General features: G+C 38.8%; 1 protein-coding gene and 1 long non-coding RNA gene across 5 annotated transcripts in view; one reads left to right on the top strand and one right to left on the bottom strand.

Moving 5' to 3' along the window:
* Positions 1 to 26,552, top strand: part of NDST4 (N-deacetylase and N-sulfotransferase 4) — a 158,185-nt gene that overhangs the window by 40,774 nt on the left and 90,859 nt on the right. For all 3 annotated transcript variants that reach the window (XM_042812441.1, XM_042812442.1, XM_042812439.1), the window contains exon 3: positions 10,380 to 11,117. The gene's annotated coding sequence lies outside the window, so the exon portion shown is untranslated. The remainder of the gene's footprint in view (positions 1 to 10,379; positions 11,118 to 26,552) is intronic.
* LOC122157062 overlaps positions 1 to 26,552 on the bottom strand; it is a 245,839-nt gene that overhangs the window by 199,509 nt on the left and 19,778 nt on the right. The gene's annotated exons all lie outside the window — the stretch shown is intronic.

Here is a 26,552-nt window from a genome sequence, read left to right as displayed (position 1 = left end):
AATCCTCGGTGGTTTCTGAGATGGCAGCAGTAAGAAACTTTGCTGCAAGCCTCTCTGGCCCACTTAGGATGGCAAACAGTTATGAAAACATGAAAACAGTTATGACTGAACTATGATGTGAGAACAGCATTTACAGTGATTGTCATTACTAAACTTCACTACTAAAATATATGTGAAAAGAATTTATAAAATAATATATATGCAATGCATATCAAAATAAGATCTAATTTGTTTAAATACAGTGGTTATATGAGATAATATGCGGAAAAAAAAAACCATATTCTTTCACATTTATGTAAATTAATTTGAAGCAGCCTCAAATTCCAATATCTTTTCTCACATCTGAGAAGCATCTTTTCCTTGAAGTCCTTTTCTTGGGCCCGTCTGTGCTAGGACCACAGTGTGCACTGTATGCATTTCCCCATTGCAGCTCAGGTCTACAGGGATCTCATGCTGAGTCAAGACCCAAGGGTTCACTTTTCCCCACCATGAGCTCAGCTAGAGAAAAGTCATGAGCAGAGTTTAGTAAGCAACACAGCAACTCCAAAAGGATTTTCTATCTGCATGATCAAAGGACCTGAGGTATACTACTCTCAAGCATTAGTCTCAGCCAGTGCTATTACTCTTAGAAGGAGATACATGGTAATATTCACAAAAACATAGAAACCTGACCTGAAATGACCTGCACACATTTCAAAGAACACAGCTCATTCTCTGTTTAAAATCAGTCAAGTGCAGTGATATGCAAGAACAGACCCCTAAGTCTTAAGCAAATATTTCTCATTAAGCAAACTTCATTTTTAATGGATATGTGAAAGTAAACAGTGTACTATTCAAAGCAATAACTATTAATGTTTAAATCAGGGGGCCTTCACTGGTACATCAACCAATTTGATTTCAGTGAAAATCTAGGAGTTTACCACTTTTGAGATTTATTCAGTTATCTCTAATCTGACTGAATCTTTTAAAGACATCTGTAAAAAATTTTTCTTCATACAATTATAATGTCATTGTTTGAAAGAAACAATGGGAACACATAATTCCTAGAATTGTAGAGGCGTAACCGCAAAGCTCTTGCTTCTCTGGAAGGAGCACTTCCCTTCAAAGGGAGTATATTAACAGGAGGGCTATTTACAAGGTGGATAGTGATAGGATAAAGGGGAATAGGATGGGGGAGGTTTAGATTAGATATTAGAAGGAAGTTTTTCACACAGGGGATGGTGCCCAAGGATGTTGTGGATGCCCCATCCCTGGAGGCACTCAAGGCCAGGCTGGATGTGGCTCTGGGCAGCCTGCTCTAGTGGTTGGTGATCCCGCACATAGCAGGGGGGTCAAAATTAGATGATAATTATGGTCCTTCTCAACTCAGGCCATTCTATGATTCTATGATTACTATCCATGAAATTAAAGCCAGCACTGATACTGTAAACAACTTACTGACACAACTTCTCATGAAGTAGGTAAATAAGGTTAGGTTAAAAATTTAATATACGATGTTTATTTAAAGGGGCATAGAGCTTTCCATGCTTTACCTGTTGAAGAGCCTGAGAAGAACTGAAGTTCAGGGTGTCATGTTGGCAACATATCAAAAGCAGAAAAGTACAAGAGTAAATTAAAACACGATGGTATATTCACACGTGCATTTCACGGGAAAAAAGTATACAAGAAGCAGTACAGAAATGCAGATGATTTCAGAATATTCCAGACACATCTATTGACAAAGGCTGAGGCCGCACCCAGGACTGACTTCACAGACTTAGGTGCATTTTCTTATGGATCTGCTCAATCAACTTTAAGAGAGTATTACTGTGACTCAGTTACTGAACAGAAAATGTGAGCCAAAATGTGATAGTTTATACTTTACAACCTACAATTTGGTAATCTACAAAATTAATTTCCTTCATCTTTAACGAGGTTCTGTTATGTGGTTTTGTGTGTATTATTATGTGTATTAGTCATAGCCTGACTAAAGGGAAATGCGGCATCAAATTTATCGTAACAGCAATTTTCCTTAAAGTATATTAACACAGATGAATTGGCAGATCTCTAATATGTGGCTTAAACCTATCTTTTATACAATATTGCCCTCTATGGGAGCACAATATGTAACAGATTTGAAATATGCATTCTGCTGCGCTTTTGTTTTTCTACATTTTTAGCATATCTGTCTTAAAATGCTTTTCTTTTTACCATAAAAACGCACCAGAAAAATCAACTTATTACCTTACTATCATTTAATCCATTTCTTTAAACCTACAGATCATACTGTAATAAATATATCTATTTACTTTGCTGGAATTTTGCTTTCATATGACAATTTCAGTTAAAAGTGTCACTGCTCAAAGTGTGTTTGCCTTTCTGCCATCTTGCTGTGTTTTTTTTTTTAAAGCACTTGAATCCAAAGACACACAACGAAGTAGTTGCATCAGTGGCATAAATGTACCAAAAACATTTTGAATAATATTTCTAAAGCACCCAGAGGTTTACAGAGAGTAAAGATGCAACCCCAGAACATTACTACAGATCGAAACAAATATGTTCAAATGTAACCTATTGAACACAAGTGGCATGAGTAATAATGAGGCACAAAAAAGAAGCATAAGGGTTAAGTCAAGCACCAAGAGTTATTCACTTAAAGTGCTCTTATTCCATCCATGCTTCACTTTGATCATTTTAATTATTTTCTTTAATTTCTTCCCATGATAAAAAAAAAAAAATCAATTTGCACTGAAAGATGATTGCTTAAAAAACAACGATCATTGTGCATTTTTCACACTCTGCTATACTGCACCTTCTCAAAACACCTTCTGCTTCTCTCTTGATTTAGGAGAGCTGTGCTGAAAGTCTATAAATAATTCCTACCTCAAGGAAAATTAATCTATAGCATTTAGACATTAAAAGCATTTTTAGCTTATAAACTCTGCTCTCCTTACAGACACTGCAAAGAAATTTCACATTTCTACAGAATGCCAGTGCATATAAAATACAAATATAAAATCATGATCTTGGTTTTTCTTTGTCAGACTAAATTCCTTGCAGTTGGTCAGCCTGCCTTTTCTTGAGCACAGCCCTGTACATTTTACTAAATTTTAAGGCAAAGCACAGTTGCATCAGCTTATAAATAGACCTTAGAAGAAAATTTCCATCTACCTGTTTGAGCTTTCAGGTTTCATGGTTTGGGGTTGTTCTTGTGATCTCATGCAGTTCAGTATATCTCCCTCCCAGGAGGGAGATGAAGAGAGCCCTTCCAGTGTACTGGCATATGCTAGACAACTCTGCCAGACTGGAAATTCTAGGAGACTCCTGTGTGATAAGAGCATGAGTGTGACATGATTATTCGGTGCTAAGTTCCCCATCTTAGAAAGTTTGAAAACCATCCTATAGTGTACAGCTAATGGTTACTGCAATACAGAAACTGGACTCAGAATTCTCATTCTGCTTACTCAAGTAATCCCACTGAAGTTAATTGAGTTACATGTCTAAGGGAGACAATTATATTTGAACACCTAAAGACAAGCATAATTTCCTCTCATATTTTGCTAGCCTTAAAATAAAAAGCTGCACAAAACCTTCTGGAGACCTTTTAAATTCAGAGCATTCATGCACCCAATAATCTCTAGGAATAAATGAATTTACTTAAGAATGGGAAGACCAAGAACTTCAGAGTATCAGGAACTTGCCTCAGAGTTTAGGCAATTCTCAGAGAAGGCCACAGAAGAAAACAGAAAGTGATTTACAGAGGCTCTGTTCAACATCAATATTTCCCACGCTAGCTAGGGCATTATCAGCAGCAGCTTGGAAGTGTGAGGCCTCCTCCTATAGGACTAGATGAAGCAGAAAACAAATGATAATGGGATTTCAAAAATAAAAGAAATTTGCTAAAAGCTGAAACAGAATACTCTGTACAACAGCATCCATTTATTACTGTAATACTAGAATACCAGTTTGAATGTGGTTTAGTAATGGATTTTTCACTGACTTTTTTTTTAGTATTAAATTAGGGTATATAAAAAGCTAAGCTTGTGAGAGCTAACCTAGAAAAAAGTCATCCTTAGAATGTAATGGAAGCTTGATATCTAGATTGCAAAGATAGAAAACTAAAAAGAGAAAGATAAATGCTCTTTGTAGTTCTTTCTTTGAAAATATCATTCCTAGTTTCACCTTTTATTCAGAGTGGATTAGAGTACTTAAAGAACCTCTATAGACATGTTAAAGGGGACTCCCATTGGAGCTATGGTCTAATTAAGTTACTTTATGAATCCTTCCACTGTCGGAATAACGCAAAAAAAAAAAAAAAAAAAAAAAAAAAAAAAAAAAAAGAAATAAATAAATACTTTTAATATTTTAAAGAAAGAATTCAAGCTTCTTAATTTTTGTAATCAAGGAAGAAATGCTTACTTTCAGGATTTGTATGCTGTCATTTTTCTGAAGAATGTTCTTCTACATGATAGAGGCTTTGCAAACAGCTGTTTTGGATTCCTCTTTGTAAGAAGCCATGTGCCTCCGGCCAGCTTACCAGTCCTTTAACAACTTCACTGTTTTTACTGTTTGTTCTCTCTAAAATGTTCTGTTAGCTATTGGATCTTCAAAAAATTTATTGTAACTATTGACTCGTTGATTTATCTATCGGAAAATAATGTACTATGGTGGTATAACTGCTTTCCTCTCTCTCTACTTAGAAAGCTACCAAGGCTTAGCTATGCAGGTGGCATATGACAACCAAATGATGATATTACACAGAAATAAATCTTCTCATTGTCCCAAGTGTTGTGATAGAGCAGCAAGAATGAATTACTTCTTTATTTCCCAGTATAATGCTGTAATTTGTTATATAATTGCTCCTTAAAGTGAAAAGGGAGTGGAAAGAAAGATACACATGATTCCCCAATGGCTGAGCTTCAGACCTTTTCTTTGAGCACACTATGGTTCTCTCGCTTACTTTCACTGTTTTATAAAATAGCTCCACTAAGTTTGGAATGGGAGAAAGCAGAAAGGCCTAAGGAGCCACAGCAAAAGAGTGACTTAGCTGGGACCAGACCAACAGTGGATTCTTTCAATTTTACAGAAATCCTGAATCAGTGCAAATCTTTGTGGGTTTTTTCGTTGTTGTTTGATTTGTTTTGTTTTGTTTTGTTTTTTCCCATGACAGTGAGGCACCCCTTTCTGTAGGGACTTTTGCTCTCAGATTTGCCTCACTCCCTTGAGGGTTCCCCCCTCTTTGAGACCATCAGAAGGCAGCGAGTGGGACTGCTGAAGCCCTTTTTGCAGAAGTGAATGATACACAGCCATCTTGTGAGCAGTGCCTTGAGCTGCTGCAAGGTCATGCCAAACAAAATATGTTACTTGTTAAATTAAGTCACTTTATCACCCTGAACTGGTATTGTGAGTGGGCACTGGAGAACTGGAAATAGTTGACACATACCAGGATGTTGGCATTTCTACAGTCTGTGCTTGCCTGGCTACAAGACTGGGGAAGAAAGAAACTCTAAGGTCATTTCTATGAAGTTGAGAAAGCCCGTAGCATTGGCACAGGAGAAAGCAATAGAGTAAATGATCTTTCATAGTTCACAGAAAGGAAAAATAGATGCTCTACTGGCATTTCTAGAACAACAAATTTCCACACGTGCTGCAGTTAGCTATGTGCTAGAGGTAGCAGCAAAAGTAGTGAGCCGTTCTGAGAGAGGCAATCACTGGGGGACTTGGTGCTGCTTTTAATCTACTCTTTTTGGCGATTTTTAAAAATAGATTGACTTGCTGATTAGTGGGGAGGCCACAAGCACAATCTTCAGGAAAACACTCCAGATAGGAAAGGGCCCACTGGCATGGTGGTACAGGTGCTAACACAAATTATGGTGGAGCTAAGCAGAATAGAACTTTACTTAGCAATACATTCCTCTTGCCCCGTGAAAAAGCCTTTTTCTTTCTAGGCCTACACCTATTTACCTCACAGGACATTTCTGCTTACTTCAGGCCTAATCCAAACCTAGGAAAGTCTCAGTATGGCAAATAGTAGGAAAGAGCCCCAAAGGCATGCAAAGATGTGCTTTTCCACTTGCATAATGCCAGCTCTTCTCTCAGTGTCACAGTGAGCTCAGAAAGCAGTGATGTAGATCAGACTTTGGTCTGAGTGGAACAAATACATTTTTTGCTTTGATAGCATCTTGATGACAGTCCTTACAGACTAGAGTTTATACGTTCATAGTTGAGTAAGCACTTAGGACATAAAACAGTAATGCAATTAGAGATTTGCAGAACAGCTCTAATGCTACATGTTAATGAATGTATGTTAGTTTAACAGATACTTCAATATTAGTTTATATCAACACTCTCTCTAAGACAAATATAACCGAAGGCTTACAAGAACTAAGACACACTAGGACACTGACATTATTTCACAAAGATATGAAAGGTTAAGATAAAGGTCATTACAAAACTGTATGTGCTGACCTGCCTTAGTCATTTGCAGAAGAAATGTGTCCAGACATCAACAGGGGAGGTTAATAGAAGCTGTTTAGCTGGGGAAAGCCAGCAGTCAAGTAATATAGTTCATATTTTTGCATATCTATTTTATTTTGCACATAGGACTTTGCAGTATTTTTGCTGTTGTTTCAAATCAGCTCTTCATGCTTAAGCAGCCTACTTGCAGCATGTTCTCCACTGCTATCTGGGAAATAAGAATAATCCACAAGTCAGGCACTTCCAGTACAAGACAGAATGTCTTAGCTGAGTTGTGATGCTCAAAACTCTACTCCAAGTATCTGCATATTTCATTTCCACATTTTTGAGCATATAAAACCTCTAACATGTTCTGGGTCAAAAGCAACTTAGTAATTAAACATAAATAAATAAATAACAACAGAACCAGAACCAACCAAATCAACAGACTTTTCTTAACAAATGTATGTTTGAATACCCTGAAAAAACCCACACTCAGCCATGCCTTTCTGTTTCTTGCACTTTTGATGTGATTGTAATTAAGTTCTGCATATCTTGAGAAGCTGCCGGAGAATTAGACTAATCTATAATTCTTATAAGTTGTCATAGTTCCTCTGAAATCAATGGATATTTTGATAGTTTCCACCAGCTGAGGAATTGCTTTGTGTTCTTAATAAAAGACACGTTGTTCAATTATAGGGAAGTTTAAAAGTCTGCACAGCTCAACAAAAAGCCAACCCTTTGAGCAATAGTCAATTTTTGTTTCTTTAAACTCATTATGAACTCAAGAGTCAAAAGCCATCTTTCTTTCAATAAAGACTGTACAGATCAGATGCCTCTAGCTGAAAGAAATGCTCATATGTATTGTAGCCAACTTCATTTTGCATTGTGGCCTTCGTGCTGCAAGGCAAATTTTGAGAGCGTAAGTCAGGAATGCCCATTAAAGTGCCACCAGAGCACTGTAGTAACAGGTGAGAAATCAGAAGGCAATTAGAGAAAACAAAAGCTCTGCATAACAACAAAATTTCCATCCAAATATTTCCATGAACATTTTCAAGCAGCGCAGAAATGTGAGCAAGAGAGAGATCATAGACTATATACTAATCTAAAAAGTATTTGCATGCTCTGTATCATATCTCTAAGCACAAAATTGAAGGAAATGTATTTTTATTCATTATAATATGTCATGAAGACAAATTTCTTAAAAGCAGGTAGGTGCACAGACACTGCAGTAATAGTACAGTACTGAGAAGAACTGTGAACACCAGAGTCTGGATTTAGCTACCTAAATAGGTGAAGGACACTGAATTTTCAGCAGTTGCCCTTAGTGTAAATGCAGGTGCCCCTTTAAAAAAAACAAAACCTGATTCAAAGTCTTTTTAACATACGCAGAACTAAGCAGAGTCTATGTGAAAGCACTAGGCTTAGAAAAGCAAAACATTTGTTTACATTTGTGTAAGCTCCCAAAAAAATTTGGACAAAACAAAGCAACTGAAGTCTGAAATATAAACAAATCAAAAGCAAACAAACAAACAAAACACACCAAGAAAAACAACACAACACCACCACCATACCAGAGTTATAAGTCAAAAAGGCATGCTTCTGAAAGGTAATACCAGTTTGGGGGCAAAATATAGACACATATAGTTTTACCTACAACTGTAGTTACTGAGATAGAAGGGCTAAGCAATGATGGTTAGCTATAGGTTTCCCTATACATAGGGGAAATGAATCACCTAATAATTAGGTTATTTCCATCAGCTAATGCAAATTCCATGCTGCAGGTAAGTACAGAGAAATGTACACCCTATGGCAAGGATTTCAACATAAATATGGTATCTCATTAATATGGTATTTCATTATTAGAGTTTCCCTCATTTTATTGCCTCTCTCCATCCATACTTAATTTCTGTTTCTTCCCGCTCTATTTCGGTTTTTGGATATTTTCCCCTAAAGCAGAGCATGAAAATAATATCATGATTGGAAGAAAAGTCCTGATAGGATGAGGGGAAATAGCTTTAAATTAAAAGAGGAAAGATTTAGGTTAGATGTTTGGAAAAAATTCTTCAGTCAGAGGGTGGTGAGGTATTGGCACAAGCTGCCCAAAGATGCTGTGGATGCCCCAGTCTGGAGGGATTCAAGGCAAGGCTGAATGAGGCTGTGGGTAGCCTGACCTGGTGAAGGGCAACCTTGCCATTACAGGGATTGGAATTAAATCATCTTGAAGGTCTGCTTCAAGCCAAGCCATTCTATGATTCTACGATCCTAGGGAATGACACCAAAGAAGATTTGTATCTCAGCAAGACAAGTTCTCACTTGATACTCCACTTAAATCACTAAAAAAGTGAACAGATAAGTTCAAAGAGCGACTTTAGCATCTGAATTAAAATACACTCTGACAGTACGCGTAACCACTTGGTTGCTGGCCTGCCGTGGGAACATCTGCAGCAGCAGCTCCACCAGTGTGGCGGCTTCAAAGGGGGAACTGCTGCTTTGCCACATCTGACGGTATCTGAGATGTCCTGTCACACACTCACACCTTGCAGCAATGCCTGGCAGCTCACAGTGATGTCTCTGATACTCTGAGTACAGCCAAGAACCAAAAGTAGACAGGGAGCAAGAGGAACGATCATTGGACTTTCTTCTCACACAACTGTGGCAATGGAATTAGTAATGGGAAGCCCTCACATTTTTGTAGTTTTGAACCAAGTGCACCCAAATTCTTTTTTATGCTGGGAAAAGATTCTCTAACTTGACTCAGAGATCCTGGTTTACTGCCTGACCAAAAACTGCCCATTTACACGGGGCAGAAGGAGACACCTGCTCATCACTCAGGTCCTGTGGGAACTCGCCTCTCAACCTTCCCAACAGTATTTGGAAAAAAAACCCCAAATCCAGAGTCAGCCATAGGTACGAGAGATTTTAAAAGACCCCAGTGCTTGCTTTGTAATTAGAAATTACAGGAAATGACTCAGATATACTTTGAATTTTAATTTTCCCTCAGTTTCTAATTTAGCCAGAAGGAATAAATTAGTCCCTAGTCAGGAATATCTACCATCTTTGAAACCTGGATAATCACAGAGAGTAAACAGCTCGTCAATGCAAAGGTCCCAGCTGAAGGATGTAAACGGGAAAATGCATGGAATACCATTTATTTACACTATTTTGGAAACATGAAAGGTTGAGCTGACCCTTCCATGATTCAAATCTGAGTTTACAGCATCATTCATCATCTCAGAATGGGTTTGTTCCAGTCTCCTTGAACAAAACTATTTTCTCCTCACATTTGCCGCACAGAATTGGCTGAATTTCAATTCTGAGGTGCACGGTACAAAGAACAGTTCTGGAGTGAAAGGTGTCAAGCTGGCAAAAATTGAAAATTAGATTGGTATAAAATCTAATTTTTCTAATATAGGAAGCGTTTAGATTTTCTTCTGTAATATAATTTAACCCTAGAAAGTTGCATAACAATCATGTATCTTGGCAATGGGTACAGGTTTCAACCCTAGCTGGATGAGCTAAAGGATTTTAATAAGAAATTATGCAACAAATATGTGGAATTTGTGTTGCATACAGTAGAAGAAAATGCTTTGCACCTTCAAGCGCTGCACGTTTGCTGGAATCCACCCAGAGGTAGTAGCATCAAGAGCACTTTTTAGCCAGCTTGCTGGGTGACCTTTGCTTGATTTTGGTCACACCACGCTGTTGCACAAAAAAACAACCTCTTATTATGCCAGGTGATCTTACCAGTGACCCAGCAAGAGTACGAACCACAAAATCTTGCAGAACTGTGATCTTCTGGAGCCTCTGCTAGCATTTGAGGATGGGGTGTGCTGCTGGGGGCTCCCCTTGCATACTTGCCTGAAGCATTCTCCTTCCAGAAAAAATGACTCTTTCAACTTTTTTTTTTTTTTTTTTTTTTTTTCTTTCTTTTTTCCTCCCAGTATCCAGGCTTTCAGCTGCAAGCTCCAGGTGTAAAATCAGAAGCTGTGAGCAGTGTTTTCCTCCCGCATTTTGGGCGGGAGGTGGACCAACTGCACAGTGACAGATTATGCAGATCCTCTCGGAGCATCTCATCAATCACGGTGGCGCGAGAGGGACGCGGCTCATCTCCGAACTAGGCTGCGTGGCGGCGGCCTCGCGTGAAGCATCCCCCCGCCGGCGTGACATCAGAGCAGCTCGAGTCCTTGAAAGTCTCGGGGTTGATTAGCAGAGGAACGGGCTGCTCCTGCCAATCACCGCCCCGATACTCGTGGAGATACGAGGCAGAGGGAGGCTGGCTCCGGCAAACGGGAGGCACGGCAGCAGTGGCACTAGTAACAGGAGCAGCTGGTATTCGGGTGATTAAATAGTTCTCGCAGCCTTTTCGCTGCGCTCCGGCTGCTCCTTGGTGTAATCCCCGTGTCCGAGAAGGAAGCTGCATTTTAACGGTGAGCTGAGCAGAGGTTTGAATCGTTCCAGCTGGCTGCTTGTTTGGAAAAGGACAGCCTGTGTATAAATGAGATGTGACTGTGCCGGCAGAGTTCAGTCCCTGGGACTGGAGTGAGAGGAGCCTTCCCGGGATACTCCTCTGACAGCTGCTATCAATTGAAAACTCTCTCTAGCTTACCTGGAGCTGCGTGAGGAGATGTGAATAGAAGACGTCTTTTTCCTGCACACTAGGAAAAGAAATTCTTCTCTAGGTAAGCTGTTCTTCAGCTTCTGCATGTGTTGCTATACACTAGTCTATACTTCTGGGTACGTGTTAAAGGCTACTGATTAGACAGTGTATGTACTCAGAGAAAACTGTTCTTGAAAAGGTATGATATACACAGAGCTTGCAGTTATAGCATGCCTATCACCTATTCATATATAATAAGTGTTTCTGAAAGCTGCTGACAGCCTGGCATTCAAAGGTTTATCAGAAAGTTTGATATCCTTGCCTTCTTTATATGCAATGTCTCAGATGTAAACAGGAGGGAAATAGTTGTTGGGGTAAATATGCAAAAAGAGCACAGAACTTAAAGCACTGGAAGTTAGATGACAAGAGGAAAAAAAGATAAGGTTGCAATTCTTTAGTCTGCTCTATATACTTGGCTTTTGTTTGCCTCCATCTAGCAGTCCATGTTGAACAAAGCAAAGTTGAGCACTAAAATGACAATGTGCAAGCTTGCATGGATATTTAGTAACAATGTACTACTAAAAGTAAGTGTTCTGCAAGGAAGCCAAGATCTGATCTTTTCCAGTAGTTTTGTTTCTAACCACCATCCATCAGCAACATTATTTTAAAATAGTATGATCATTCACGGTTTGGAAGCAGGGAGCATGTCAGGCAGAAAGAAGTAAACCAAAGAAATCAGCATTTATTCTTCAGATTACTACAGTCTGAGCACAGAGGCAGCCCAGCATTTTTAGGTTGCAGCTGGCACATAGGCTTTAAGTCACTGCTGCTGGGAATAAGCGTTCAAAGGAGAATTGTGTGGAGGTGAATAAGTCTCTCCCTACAAGCACTACACTACAGTAACCACACATGCATACAGAAGCCATGATCATTAATTCTGTCTTCCCTGGGGAATTTGCACTGATATTTTTCTTAACCAACTTTTGCAGCTCCTAATTCTGTTGATTAAACCTTCCCTCGCTTTTCATAAATGTTTCCGAATTTGGCCTATCCTGTGTAGGCGGTTGTTCTGCCTTTTCAACCTCAATACTCTGGATGTTATCAGAGCAAATGTAAAATAGAAACAACAAGTAATTTTCTCTCAGTTACTTCAGGAGTTTTTAAATTATGCTCCTTCTGCTACAAGACATTAAACTTGTGGGATAATATCAGAATCTCCCTGCTCATAAAGTTTACATAGTTGGCAATGCTGCCAGGTGCTTCCCTGTCTTGCCCTATCATGTCTGCATACTTTCATCATGCACATTTTACCAGCCAAGATGTGCTGTCTGATTTGCTTTCTGAAATGCTGCTCTAAAGAAGAGAGCAGTGGGAAATGCCAAGTCACATTTAACAAAGGAAATTCTTGGCTCTCAGTTTTCTTCTGAACCTTATCAATCCAGATAATATGATGGGCTCAATTAGATTAGATTTTCCTATTGGCACTCTTCCCTGCAGAAGTTTAAGATTGTGTGTTAGGTTTTTCTACAGTTTCCTCAGAGCATGGCTGTTTTTCTGATTGATAATGAACACTTCATGTCTGAAAGTGTCAGAAATGAAAGCAGGAGTTTCCTGATTTCTTGTTAACATCCATTTTCTATGAGGTTGGAGGAATTATGCTATATATTTCCTTTTATTGGAGTAGATCAAATCAAAGAAGTGTTAACCACAGATCAGCATGCTCAAATCACTGACTACCTGTGCATATATCTGTGTATTTATACATATATATATTTCTGTCTGAACACCCTGTTTACTCTCACTATAAAGTTAGGGAAGCCATTAAAACTTTATGGAGGTCCAGAGGTAGTGATAGCAGCTATATTGCTCTTGGTAGTGGCACTGATCTCCGCTGATTTGGCAGCACAAAGGGAATTGTGAGCTCCTCCGGAGTTCAAATATCATTCAGTATGAGTGCATGCGGAGAGGAAATATGCTAATAGTAAAGATTATTTTTGTGAAGCCATACAGTGTAAGAATTCTTAGAGGTATAATAAGATACTTTAAGGAAAACATGATTACATATTGCAAAATCAGGGCAATACTGTTCAAAGAAAAACTGGTGAGTTACAAGCAAGTCATGACTGAGCTTTCAGTTAAGCAAAAAAATGGCATTTAAACTTTTATACCACCAAAAAAAGTCTCATTTTATTTTTCTATGAGCAATAAAATAAGAATATCATGCTCTCTTAACCAAATCTCTATCTATATGTCATTTCTGTTCCAAGTCTGATTGAGACTTTTTACAAAATTTGTCAGTATTTATGTCCATCAGGCTGGCTGACCTTCAGCTGCATGTATATACTGATGTTTGCTTCCATCAAGCATTGGCTTTGCAAAGCTTTAATAATGTTTCAGCTTCTTAGATGCATCCAGAGATCTACAACCTGTGCCTGCAAAATGGACAGGTCCAAAAAAGAAAAAAAAAAACCAAACCAACCCACTAGGTTATGAGCAAAGAATTTCAAGCTGGAGGCTTGGTGTCCAAAGGAAAGAGTAACTCAGAATTGTGCAGAAAACTCTGATTCCCCAGCCTGCAAAGTCAGAAATGGGACAGTGAGCTAAAGACAAGAGAGGGGTTCTCCACACTTCCATGGTGAGGGGAGCCTGATTGTGAAACAGTCTGCAGTGATTGAGGAGTAAAATATAGAGTGGCAACTGAACAGCTGGGGACCTGAGCAAGGAGCCAGCATTGAGGGATTGAAGTGCAGAAGAGTGGTATCCATGCTGGAATTTACTTGAAGCATTAAGTTAGTGTTCTGTCTCACATTTTGAGAAAGGCTGAAGAATAGTCATATCACAGCAATAAGTCTTTCCTATTGAGATGTTAACATTTCATGGAGCAGAAGCCATGCAGATTATGCAAAAAACAAATAAACAAACAAACAAAAAACAAACACAAAACCAAAGAATTTTCCTTCCACATCAACATCTAAATTTGAAAAATTTTTTGAACTATTAAAAAAAAAAAAAAAAAAAAAACCTGTCTGCTGGAAGAAAATAAAAGCCATGCACGTCAATCCAAAACATTTATTACAACTATTGTCAGTAATAATAGTTACAACGAAATCACAGATACTTCTGAAATTAACAGTTGCTATAGAAAATGAATAATATTTTATCTAAACAGTAATGCTACCAGAATCACATGGCAACAGCACAACAGTGTAGAAACCATGTCAGTATTTGATGAAGAAATTACACTGGCACCAGAATACTGTATTGTGACGTGATGTTCTAAACTATATCTGGAAGGAACAGAGAAGTATTAAAACCCATTTCCATGTCTCTGGCTACAGGAAGGGTCACAGCTTCTTTCCTCAAGTGCAGACAAATAGAGGAAATGAATCCTTCCTCCAAGGCTGCAGAGTCTTTTGGAGAACTAGAGCAAATACAGAAGTGAGAGCAGGGTGGGCTTCTTCTATGGAGTATAAATAAATAAATAAATAAATAAATAAATAAATAAAAACAGCAGGAAGAAAAAAGGTTTTTTCTTTGTACTTGGCTCACTTGAGCAAGAGAAAGCTTGCTGAATTTCTGAATTGCTTTTCATGACCTTCATTCTATTTGCTTCACGTCACATGGAGTTTACCACACAAGTTTCTTCCCTCCCTCAAAACCTGCTAAGGCAGGATATTCAGTAGTGCAGCCCCAATATGAGACTGTACAATGCAGTCAGCAACTTAGTCATTTATATACAGCTGCTAATGCATTTCTCCCAGACCACAGTACAACTACATTTAGTGAGTGCATGCTTTTTCACACAGCCAGCCACTAACGAGGTTGCTATTGGAGAATTTCAGCCAGAACAATTGTGAAACTTCAGGATTCATCCCTAAGCAGTCACAAGATGAGAGGAGTACTTTCAATTCTGCCACAGCCAACCAGAGCACTGAGAAACACACACCTTGCTAATGTTCAGGGTTGATTCATCTATGACTGTAGAGTTTTATTTACGGCTGGGTCTTAACCTCATGCCCTTATATATCATTATTAGAGATGCAGCAGACAGTATAACATGAGTGGGTTCTTCCCTGAGCAAAACTTGGCTTGAGATGTATCCTCCTGAAGGACTACCCACAGCTACTTATTTCAACCTGCACTCTGCCAGGCTTCCACTGAAAGGATTGCATTTAGCTCTTAGTGTATAAATAAGTGTTGTGCTAAATAATTAATAGCAGCTGCAGGCCATAAAAGAGGAGACTGTTCAGAAAGTTAAAACAGTCTGTCATGAAATATGCACCCACCTATGTTCTAATTTCAGAGGATGCTTTATCCACCATCCTTTCCCTGTACAAGGAACCAGCATTTTGCAAGAAAGACAAAGCTTGAGCTCTAGAGCCTAAGGGTATTCTTTAAATAAATTCATTCCCACAGGGATGATTTATCACCCCCTAAACCACCAGAGGAGAAAGAAGCAGGTGGTCATTGTTTCACAGAGAAATTTTTAGATACGACAGGAAAGCAACTGGTCACTTTTGATTTTAAAGCTCTCCGGGCTTGTTTTGTTTTGCTTTTTAATAAAGTAGTAGTTGTTTTTTAATAAAGTAAAGTTTTAATAAAGTAGGACCTTGATAGTTTTGCAAAAATGCTGATATTTTGCCTCCTTAAATCACTGATATAATGGGCAGTTTATTCATCGCCAGTCTTTTTCATTCACTTTGATTCACTTCTAGTTTTTAGGCTTCATTTGTGCCATTTAATTGGTTTCACTGTTCTACTTCAACACAGTTGTACTGTAAAAGGTGGGACATCCTGTACGCAAAGCATTTGCAGTCCATTCAGTCACAAGGTGCTGTAAAAGCCAGTAAATACCATCAGCAACTAAGGGGCCACGCTTTGAGTTGAAATAGCGCTTAAGATGGAGGAGAGGATGCTATATTGCTGGTAACTGAAAAGCAGTGATTCTGGAACAGCATAACATATGAGCTGAGTCTTATTTCCCCATACCTCATTGTTTCTAACTTACCTGTAGGGGTCCATGTGGCTATAATTCATACCAGATAAACCACATTTAAAGATCAGAATACCTCCATGCTGTGCATTGTCCACACAACAAGGAACACTCTGTCCAGGCCCCAGAGCAACCCACTCAGACATTGATAAGACTAACTCCTTTTTGGGTCTAGAAAGAGAGAGATTTACATGTCAGCATGAATCAACAGCAGTCATTTTGCATTCTTAACTACTGTAGCTCAGAAAGTACTTTGTCCTGCATGGAAAATATTTTCTTTCAGTTGGAACAGTATACATCTATACATATAGATATATGCTTTGCTTGAAACAACTATAGATTCTAGTGTTTTGTTGCAGTAAGTAATGAGACATCATTCTGTAGGCTCGTAACTCCCTTTCATAAACTAAAAAGCCAAGCTAAGTTTCGAGAAACATCTTGGAAATACATATTGGTAAACCCAATCCATACAAGACAAAAGAAAACTGAATATAAAGGGAACTGGCAGCACATTCAGCTAAAAAGATTTAGATTACTGGTTGGATTTTCTTTTTTGTTAGATCATTTTCTCCCCCCAAAAAACAAGTTAATGTCTCAGCAAATCAATAAGCAGAGAAATATCACAAAACAGGTTAGTCAAAGCCTTTGCATTCTATCATATAACTCTAATGGTATTAGTTCAAGTTCCAGTCTGTGAGCTTAGTGTGACTCAACAAAAAATCCCTTGAATTCCCAAGTAGGTCCATTATCCAACTAGTGGCATTTCTAAATTCAGTTTTATCTAGATGAAACAAAGAATGGATCACTTGAAGGGAAATATTTGTTTGCATTTTGAACTAAAAGAAAAACAGGATGTATAAGTCACAGATGATACATCAGAAATCTTGAAAGTGACCTTCCACTTGACGGAAAGTGGCCCACCTCAGATAAATATTTAAAAAAAAAAATTGGTGAGGGTATGCAAAATAATAAGATAAAACAATCACTGTAATCATTGGTCTGTGTACATGAAAATACTAGTTCTGCTCTGGGTTTTAAATAAACTGTGCAATAATCACACTACGTACATTTGAACAAGTATGAATCTCAGAATAATAGGAGGGAAAACTGAAGCACTGAAAAAGCAGTGACTTACAGAGGGTAAATGATGGTGGCAAAAAACAGAAATCAGCATTTTGGCTCCTTGCCCTGTTCTCTCACCACTAGGCGTTTTTCCCTCTTTATATGCAAACACAAGTCGTACGCTCATTTCTAGATTAACAAAAAAATAAAACAAAAAAAGGTGAATCTGTATTAACATCATCCATAAGACTTCCTTGAACTATCCTGTCTTCTTGCAGTGTTGGAAATACTTAAATGTATTAAAGTGAGATATAGTCTGTTGGATTGCATTGTAATATTTTTAGCAGATGATGAAGTTTCTGTCTAGATTAGTTTTACTGACAGTAGAAATACGCACTGCCATAATTGACGCCCAAGAAGCTGATCTTTCCAGTTTTAAAGAGTTGGTAATAAGAACCAGAATCTTCTAACTCTTATTTACTCTACTTTGCTTAAAAACCCTTACCATCAGTTGCAGGTAAGCAATGCTAGCTCATTGCATGGGCCTGCACATTCCAGGCAAGTGCCAAAAGCTAAGATGGTGCTTCCATTCATGGCTTTGCTCTTATCATAGGCTGCTGGGACCAGACACAGTTTTTGAGCAATCTGAGAGGTAAAAGGATGGTCTCTGGCTACACATATCATTGCACTCCTACTTCAAGTATCTCCCAGAAAAGACTTGCTTTTGCCTAGCTCACTGCTTACACTGCCTGTTTTTCTATCAAATCCTCTTGGTGATAGTGAAACCCCTCAGTCAGCAATAATGAAGACAGGGAGGGGGAATTTCAGTGGAACTTATCTGAAGAATAAATATAGACAAGCTGTTACTGTTGTAGCCGGAGCTTAAAAACCACCCCTGCCTGCCTTGAGCCTGGCTTGAGCAAACTCAGAATAAACCTGTTTAAATGTTATGTGGTAAACACGCTGCTCTGAGGATTTAGGTACAAAGTTGTTGTTATCTATGTTTAAATAGACTTCCTTTGTAGCAAGTGATAGATCATTACTGTGTGACAGCAGTAGTTTTTCTTAAGTTAGTGGTCTCCTAACTCCTAGCACAGATGTAACCACATCGGACTTTCTCACAACTACTGCCAGTGACAGGATACAGGTATCAGAAAACACGTTATTGAGTGAAATAAATTGTTACTGGTACATGAAATGTGGGAAACCATTAAGCACTGGGAAAGAGTATCAAGACCAAAGAATTTAGCACAAAATAAGCTAGTTCAGAGTCTATTTTGTAAGCAAAGTAACTATTTCTTTGTAAGGAAGAAAGCTTTTAAATCTATTTAAGAAGCCTTCAAAAAGTAAAGTACCAATAGCTAACCAGCAAATCTGTAATCACTGGCAGATTTACAAGGTACAGAAATTCTGCCATTGTTTAGATGCTAACAAAATCATAAATGTTACTTATTCTGTTCTCTTTTTTTTGTCAGCTTTCACATATGATCAAGCAATGTGCAGAGTTTAACTACTGTATTGATTCAATTTAAAGACTACTGGTAGGCTGGCATTAAATTACACAGATATTGTATCTTGACTAAATTCAAAGCACAAATCATTCTATCGAGACTGCATTGCTAATTGACAGCCTTATAGGAGTAGACAAAGATAACAGAATACGTGAACTGTAATAAAACATCTGATACACCATCTCACAAAAGTTCCCTATGAAAACTGAAACAAATTCAAATTGGCTTTCATCAAAGCATCAGACTATGAATTGAAAAGTGATGAAGAGCCATTAACCAAGCAAGATCAGATTTGTTGACAGGGGGAATGTTTGGCAGGCTGTCTTGGGGAAAACTTGAAGCCTGCTTCTATTCACCACCTTAATTCAGCAACTTAATTCACTAATATAATTAGTGAAATTATAAGATGCTCACTATACCTGCATTCTGTCTTAATCCAATTGGGAAAGCAAAGAATGAACAAGGACATGATCCTGTAGGTCACACCCTACTTTGCAGCATAGGAATACCTGCACTCTTTTCAACCACAACTTTCTGCTGTGACATTTTGGCTCTGTCATTACGACTTACGCAGTAAGCTTCTGACATTCAGATCGTAGCTCAATCTTCTCATTCTTGGTAGTATTTTTATACGGATCTCACAAAGGTTATGAAGACAACTGTCACTTGAAGGAGGTCATTATCCAAGAGCAAAATGGCTATTGCTTCCAGCTCAGCCAAACTACCTTAGGCACGACTGCATTCAGGAATAATGATTATTCTTTTTTTAGAATTTTGGTAAATTATCAGCAAGAAAGGGTATACATTATCATTACTCAAACAAGACAAATACATGTTGGAAAAGGCATGGTGTTCTGCTTATGAATAAATACAATTGCTTCTGACACATTTTTAGCAGTACTAGGCAAAATATTCACAGCTTGACTAACAGACATATACAGAATGAAGAGTTGAACTCAGAGTACTGGTGAAGTGAATCTCTGGCCATAGGATGCTCCTTCTCAGAAAGCAGCTTAATCCCTTCCGTGGCTGGCCCATATGAATGAGTGCAGGGTGGGTCCACCCCCTCTGGTCACCTGGGAATCACATGTGCAAGCAATTTGCTAGTGCTCCCAAGGCCAACCTCACTTCTTTATCAGGTGCTTAATCACCAGTTTAAGTAATGACCTAACAGTTCCCCTGCATATGGTGAGACTACTATAAAAAAAAAAAAAAAAACAATGTCTTACAACATAGTTAAGGTTTTCAGCCAGATGACATCAAAATGGTATATATATTTCAATACATTATGATACAGTGATGTATCATGATATTTTTGAAACTGAATAAAATATGTACAGAGTTGTTAATGCTTCCTCAGGGCAATAATGACAAGAACCACCCAATCAAGAAACAGGAAAAAAAATATAGGTTTCTCTTCCATCTATGGTCCTCCAAAGATCGTAATTATATTTGTGGACACTTAAGAAAAAAGTTTAAGGAAATATTACAACCCCATATGTTCTAAAACACTGAAGTGTTTCAGATTGATAACTAATGACAACTGGAGAAAAGGTCAGTAGACCGCTATGCATGGATATTTATGCACATTCCTGGATGGCCCAGATGACTGTGGGACTCTCGGAAGTTAATGGGCCAAAGTAAAGAAGAGTTAAAGCTGATTATCAAGCAACATTCACCAGAAGTGAGGTCTGGGTGAGCCTAGGGTTAAAAATTTCTAGTGGGAATTAAGTACCATGAAATGTTACGTATGATCTGGCGAATCAAAGGAGGCAACATTTCCACAAGGGAAGATTTGCTGAAGGAAAACACCATCCTTACAGGCTCACTAGTTCATGTTTGTAAGTATTTCACTGATAGAATGTTTTTGTGGGGTTCTCATTAGTGGAGATTACAGCTACTGGTCAAAAAAAAAAAATTATCACTGAGGAAAAACAGTTGGCAAGTCAGCAGCTTCAGATACGCATGATTTAATGAGAACAAAATACATCTGTTTACACGCTGTCATGAAAGTATACATCTATCATATATGTTCAAGAAAATGGGTCTTATGTCTCCTACTCTGTTAAAAGACACGTTGAGCACTGAAATAAAACCACTGATGTGCTTCAAATCGCACTTAACAATACTAAGCATAATAAAAACATAAAAATAAAAATCATAGAATCACCAAGGTGGGAAAAGACCTGAGATCATCCAGTCCAACCGTTCACCTATTCCCAATAGCTCCCACTAAACCATGTCCCTCAACACAACATCCAGCCTTTAAAATAAACCAACTTTGGTGATCCTGGAGTGAGATCAAAAGTTAGCTTCACATTAATTAGTCTGTATCAGTCAGATGTTATCTTCTTTATCAAGACTAAAGAGTCTGAAGACTCACTAAGTAAATCCTTACAGATGATAGATGGGAGATCTGATGTATTTGTTAAGAGGTGTATTTGCACATGTATACACATGAGAATGTGCATGTGTAAAACTCATCTTCAGATATGCCTTCAGCTGCCCTTCCACCAGGGAAGCATTATTTTCTTCAAGTTCTGAAATCATATGGTAAATTTAAAAAGCTAAGAAATTTGGAATTCAAATAGCTAGTTTCCAAGTGTTCTTTCATGCATAAGATCGTAGTCTTTCTAATATTACAGGTGCGTTACAATTCAAATAGTTCAGTTGAAAGTGACCTATGAAGACCATCAAGTCCAGTTGCTTGATCAATTCAGGGCTAAGCAGAAGTTAAAGTATTTTATTAACAAAGCCTGTTCCAGTGTTTGACCACCCTCATGGTAAATCAATTTTTTCTTAATGTCCAGTCTCAACCTCCCTTGGTGCAGCTTTGTGCCATTCCCACACATCTTATGATTGGTTGCTGGAGAGCAGAGCCTGGTAACTCACTGTCCACTTCCCATCCTCAGGAAGAGAGCAATGAGGTCACCTTTCCTCAAAGGAGATACCTCGCAGCCCAGACTTTTTTGTCTTCCTCTGTACACATTCAAGTACCGTAAATTCTTCTTATATTATGGAGCCCAGAAATACACACAGTAGTCAAGGTGAGGCCACACCAGTACTAAATACAGCAGGAGAATCAAATCTTTTGACTGCTTGTGCTGTGTTTAATTCACCCCACAATGTAGTCTGCCCTCTTGGCTCCTAGGGCACACCTTCTGACTCAGAGCCTACTGTCAACCAAGTCTCTCTACAGGGCTTTCTGCAGCCACTCATTTCCCAGCCTGTAATTGTGTCTGGCATTACTCTCTCCCTGGTGCAGAGCCTGGCATTTATCCTTGTTGAATTTCATGCCATTGATGATTATCCAACATGCCAATCTATGTAGATCTCTCTGCAAGGCCTCTTGTCCCTTGAGAGCCAACTGTATTTCACAGTTTAGTGTAATCAGCAAACTTGTTTTGGATGCACTCCGCTCCTGCATCCAGATCACTGAAATAATGCTGAACAAAAACTGGCCCTAAAATTGAGTACTGGGGAGTGCCACTAGTGACTGGACACTGGGCTGATGTAGCTCCATTCACTATGGCACTGAGCTCTACTGCTGAGCTAGCTCATCATCAAGAAAAGCATCTGTATGCTTATCTCAAAGTTGAACAACTTGTCCAAAAGGATGTTGTGAGGGACAGTATCAAAAACCTTCCTAAAATCCAGAAAGATTTAAAACAGCATAAGGGCTATTCTCTCTCTGCAGCAAGCAGAAACCCTGAACATTTGCCTGTGGTCAACAGGAATTATTTTTCACTTGAATCGGTTTTCTTGTTTCTGTGTTGAATGAGCAGTCGTTATGTAAGGAGTAGTAAGCTGGTGTCATGGATCATTAGACTGCTAATAAATGGCAGAAGTCACATAAGCATAGAAAGGAAGGAAAAGAGGAAAGATTTTAGCCTAAAGGGAAGTTTTATATATAGAAAATAAAGACATGCTGACTTCTGATTTATACTGGAATAGGATGTGAGGAAGCCCTGGCCTTTTTCCAGATGAGGTGCAATACAGGAGGCGCACATACAGCATTGCACGCAGCATTGCATTGGCTGAGACAGGCAGCCAGAAATTACCGTATTACAGAAAGTGCACTGCTCCTCTATGTAGCCGTGTAGTCAGCAACATATTGTTAATCTGTTACAGATGTGAAGCCTATTCAATCAATCAGCAACATAGATAAAAACAAGTTTACTTGGTGTTAACCAAGATTTCTGCTTTTCATAAGCCACATCAGAACCTTAGCCTGGCTACAATGACAGAAGAGCTGATAGCCCTGCCAGACAGTGTTCTCCCTACCCTTCACTGGGGCTCACAGCCCAAGCACCAGATACCTGCTGCTATCCTTGTACCCAGGCCAGATCACTAACACATCATGTATTTCTTCTGATGACACAAGGCAGCAACACTCACTCTTAATAGAACTCTTTATTTACCCAGGCAATAACTTCATTAATGCAGTGATCCTTCAACATAAATAGCAAGCTGATTTTGCAATATGGAGCTGCATTCTGCATCATCTGTGTTTCCCTATCCATTAGTTGCACATATTTTGGTTGAAACATGCTAAAATCACTACACCCTGCTAGAAGGTCCATACTCAGAAACTGGACAGTGAGAGACTCAGCTTTTATTCCTGGTCCCGCGCTAACACAAGGCATTGATAACATGTTGTTTCTTCTCACTGCTGTGCTATCATTTTTTAGCCTTGAGTCTTGATCTCCCAATCAATCATCTTCAATATCAATATGCTTTAAGCAATCAGGTGCATCTGTATGAGGAAGCAGCAAGTATTTAGCAAAGAAATGAATTTTTCAAACTTCCAGGATGCCTAAGTTAAAGAAAATTGACAATTCTTGCAGATAGGTGTGGCACCTCAACATACAGTTGTACAATTTCTGGCCAGAGACACTGCGTCTAGAGAGACAGCTAAACACAAGACTGAAACACATACTAGAGGATCAAGTCTGGGAAAACATAAGCAGAATTCCTCGATAAGTGTACCCAGGTCTAGACTTTGTCCCTAGAGTCAGTGTGCTTTGACCAGTGATCACAGGTTCACCGGCATTTCATGTTTCCAAATTAATATAGTACAGAAACACTCTAAAGAATTCTGAATTTTTGAGTGAATATAAAGCTGTTGAACTTTGAGGGGGAGAGTTTCAAAGGCACAAACAGCACTTAACTTCCAATTATGCTTTGGAAAATGTCCCACTGGAGGCTAATAGAACTGATTTATTTTCATAAACTTTAATTACTTCACACTTTTTTTTTTTTTTTTTTTTTTTTTTTTTTAACTGAACAATATAATCAGTTCAACAGATCAGCTCAAATGCAATACACAAAGCAAAAAGGGACCTGCTCCAAATCCAGACTTCCTCCTGGAAGTTTAGATTTTTAATTAATCTTCATATTACATGTCTAGATCACAGAATTGCTCAGGTTGGAGGGGACCTTACAGACCACCCAGATCCAGCCCTCTGCCTCAGGCTGTCTGTCTTGCTGCCACCACCAGATCAGGCTGCCCAGGGCCCCAGCCAACCTGGTCTTGGGCACCTCCAGGGACAGGACATTCACAGCTTCAAGACAGATAACTGAATACTTGTGCTTGCTATAATATCTGTACACAACAAGCATACTCTTCTACATAACTAGAAACTACATACTATTCTAGATAACTAGGAGATATTTTTAGTAGTGGTATTTATATTAACTAATTTGGGATTAAAAAATATTTTTGTTTTGTCTTTTATGAATTTGCAGGCTTTTTTTTTTTTTTTCCAGCAATGTAAGTGATAATAACAGTGAAGAACTAGCTCAAGATGTATTATTTGGACAGCTTGCAATGCCAGAGAGAGATCCAGCAAGACAGAACAGCGAGGAGAAATGTGCAGTTTTAGGTCTCCTTGCGTGCAATTCCCCCTTGTGCTTAAGATATTTATTGAGACATTCAGTTAGTATTCATTGCAATTTAGCAGCAAATTTTTTAGAACAGAAACCCTGTTTATTTTATATATTTCTTAAACATAAGTGTCTCAGTTAAGGTGCTTTACATGCCTGGATGATTTGTGAAACCCTTCCGGAAAGAGCATGAGGACAGGGCTGTTTGCTCTGTGAGCTGAGGTGAGAACAGGTGCTGTCTGGCAAAAAGCAAGAAAATATTGCCCTCTAGTGCACAAAGAAAGCAGAAGATGCAAAGTCCAAGGTGTGTGTGGGAGGGTGTTAATCATTGTTTCAAGATATCTCACATGCTAACAAAACTAAGACTTGCTGCAATTAGCTGTTTTGTGAGGAGATTACCCCCTCCCCCCCCCCCCCCAACCCCAAGGCTGTCCTTCCCACAGAGAGAGCAGTTCTGCTAATCCAATAAACCCTCAGAGTCGGGCTGAGTGACTCATCAATGTCACTGCATCTGAAGCACGGCCTCATAGACAATGCTTCACTTGATCTGGTTTTATCTTTTTATAAAATCTTAATTAGAGCTTTAATAAGAAGTGAGATCCCAACAAGCACACAGCAAACTGCAGAATGAAGGAAGTACCAATGGGATTCAGGGAGGGGGAGGGGAGGAAGGAAAGATAGTCTTCCAATTAAACTCCATGATTTTAATTTCTTAGCAATAGCTGCATTTCTTTTCTATTTCTCCCTTCACACAGTAGACATTACTAAATACAGGACACTTTTTTGACTGCTCGTTAAACCCAATGCAGAAGTTACCCACCTTGCTCACTGTTTTTGTTAACTGCCACATGACACACAACAGGGTCACTAACACTAAGTAAAACTCTAGTAAACTCACAGCCAGCCTCAGCAGCAACTCCCTCTACCTAAACTGCCAGAGCAGGAGCAAGCTTCTCTTGAATAAATAGACCTTTTAATTCACAATTGCTTCAGCAATTACTCATGGCTGAAAGCAGTCTTTTGGTGTCTAAAAGGGGGGGGTTATAAGATAGAAGGAGACAGACTTAGCAGGGCCTGTGGTGATAGGACAAAGGAAAATGGTTTCAAACTGAAAGAGAGGAGACTGGACATAAGGAAGGAGGCTTTTTACAATAAGGATGATGAGGCAGTGGCACAGGTTGCCCAAAAAATGGTGGATGCACCACCCCTGGAGACATTCAAGGTCTGACTGAAGGGGCTCTGCGCAGCTGATGGAGCTGTAGGTGTCCCTCTTCATTGCAGGGGAGTTGGACTAGATGGCCTTTACAGGTCCCTTACAATTCAAACCACTCCATGATTCTAACTCAAAACCAAAGTCATAAAATATAACTGGCAAACAAGTTTCCTCACTACCTTTTGTGAAAGCTCTTTTCAATTTTTTTTCACATAGAAATTAGATGAGTAGCTTTCAGAATAGTAATAAATAAATAAATCACAATTATAATCCAACAGACAGTTGAGAAGCATCTTCTCTGAAAGAGTTGTTTCCTCCTTGGAGTTCAAAAATCATCCACTGCTTACAGTCCCACATTTTTCCAATAGGTAAATAATATAAATTACTCAGGCAGACGTTAATTCTTATTTAAATCCATAGAGTAATGTAGGCTATTTGTTTAAGTTAACTTTAATTGCTTCTGAGTCATATGATTCATTGTTAGCAATGGTTCCTCATGAATTTAGGAAGAACTATCAAGAAGTGCATGAGTGTGTCAGAGCTGGCCAAACAGTCAGGTTTGAGCACCTCATATTTCAACAGTACAAGACAGTAGAAACAGTCTAAAGCCCCCAACATTTTGTAAGAAATGCTTTGATCCAGGGCACACACTTATGTTCCCACCCAGCACTCACAGAACTAACTGTGAGTTCATGGCTCAGCAACTCCAACACTACACGTCCCATACAATCTCCCCATTTATCCCTGGGAGAACAGAAAATTGAGCTTGCACTGCTGTAGCTGCAGTTTCCACAACCTACTCAATCATTTGGAAAATTCATGTGAAATTTTAATCATTGACAGTCCTTAAAG

The sequence above is a fragment of the Centrocercus urophasianus genome, unplaced genomic scaffold, assembly GCF_019232065.1.
Source record: "Centrocercus urophasianus isolate 14NV4802_14NV808 unplaced genomic scaffold, USGS_Curo_1.0 seq_13, whole genome shotgun sequence".
Lineage (NCBI taxonomy): Eukaryota > Metazoa > Chordata > Aves > Galliformes > Phasianidae > Centrocercus > Centrocercus urophasianus.
This window is presented reverse-complemented; position numbering and strand designations above follow the sequence as displayed.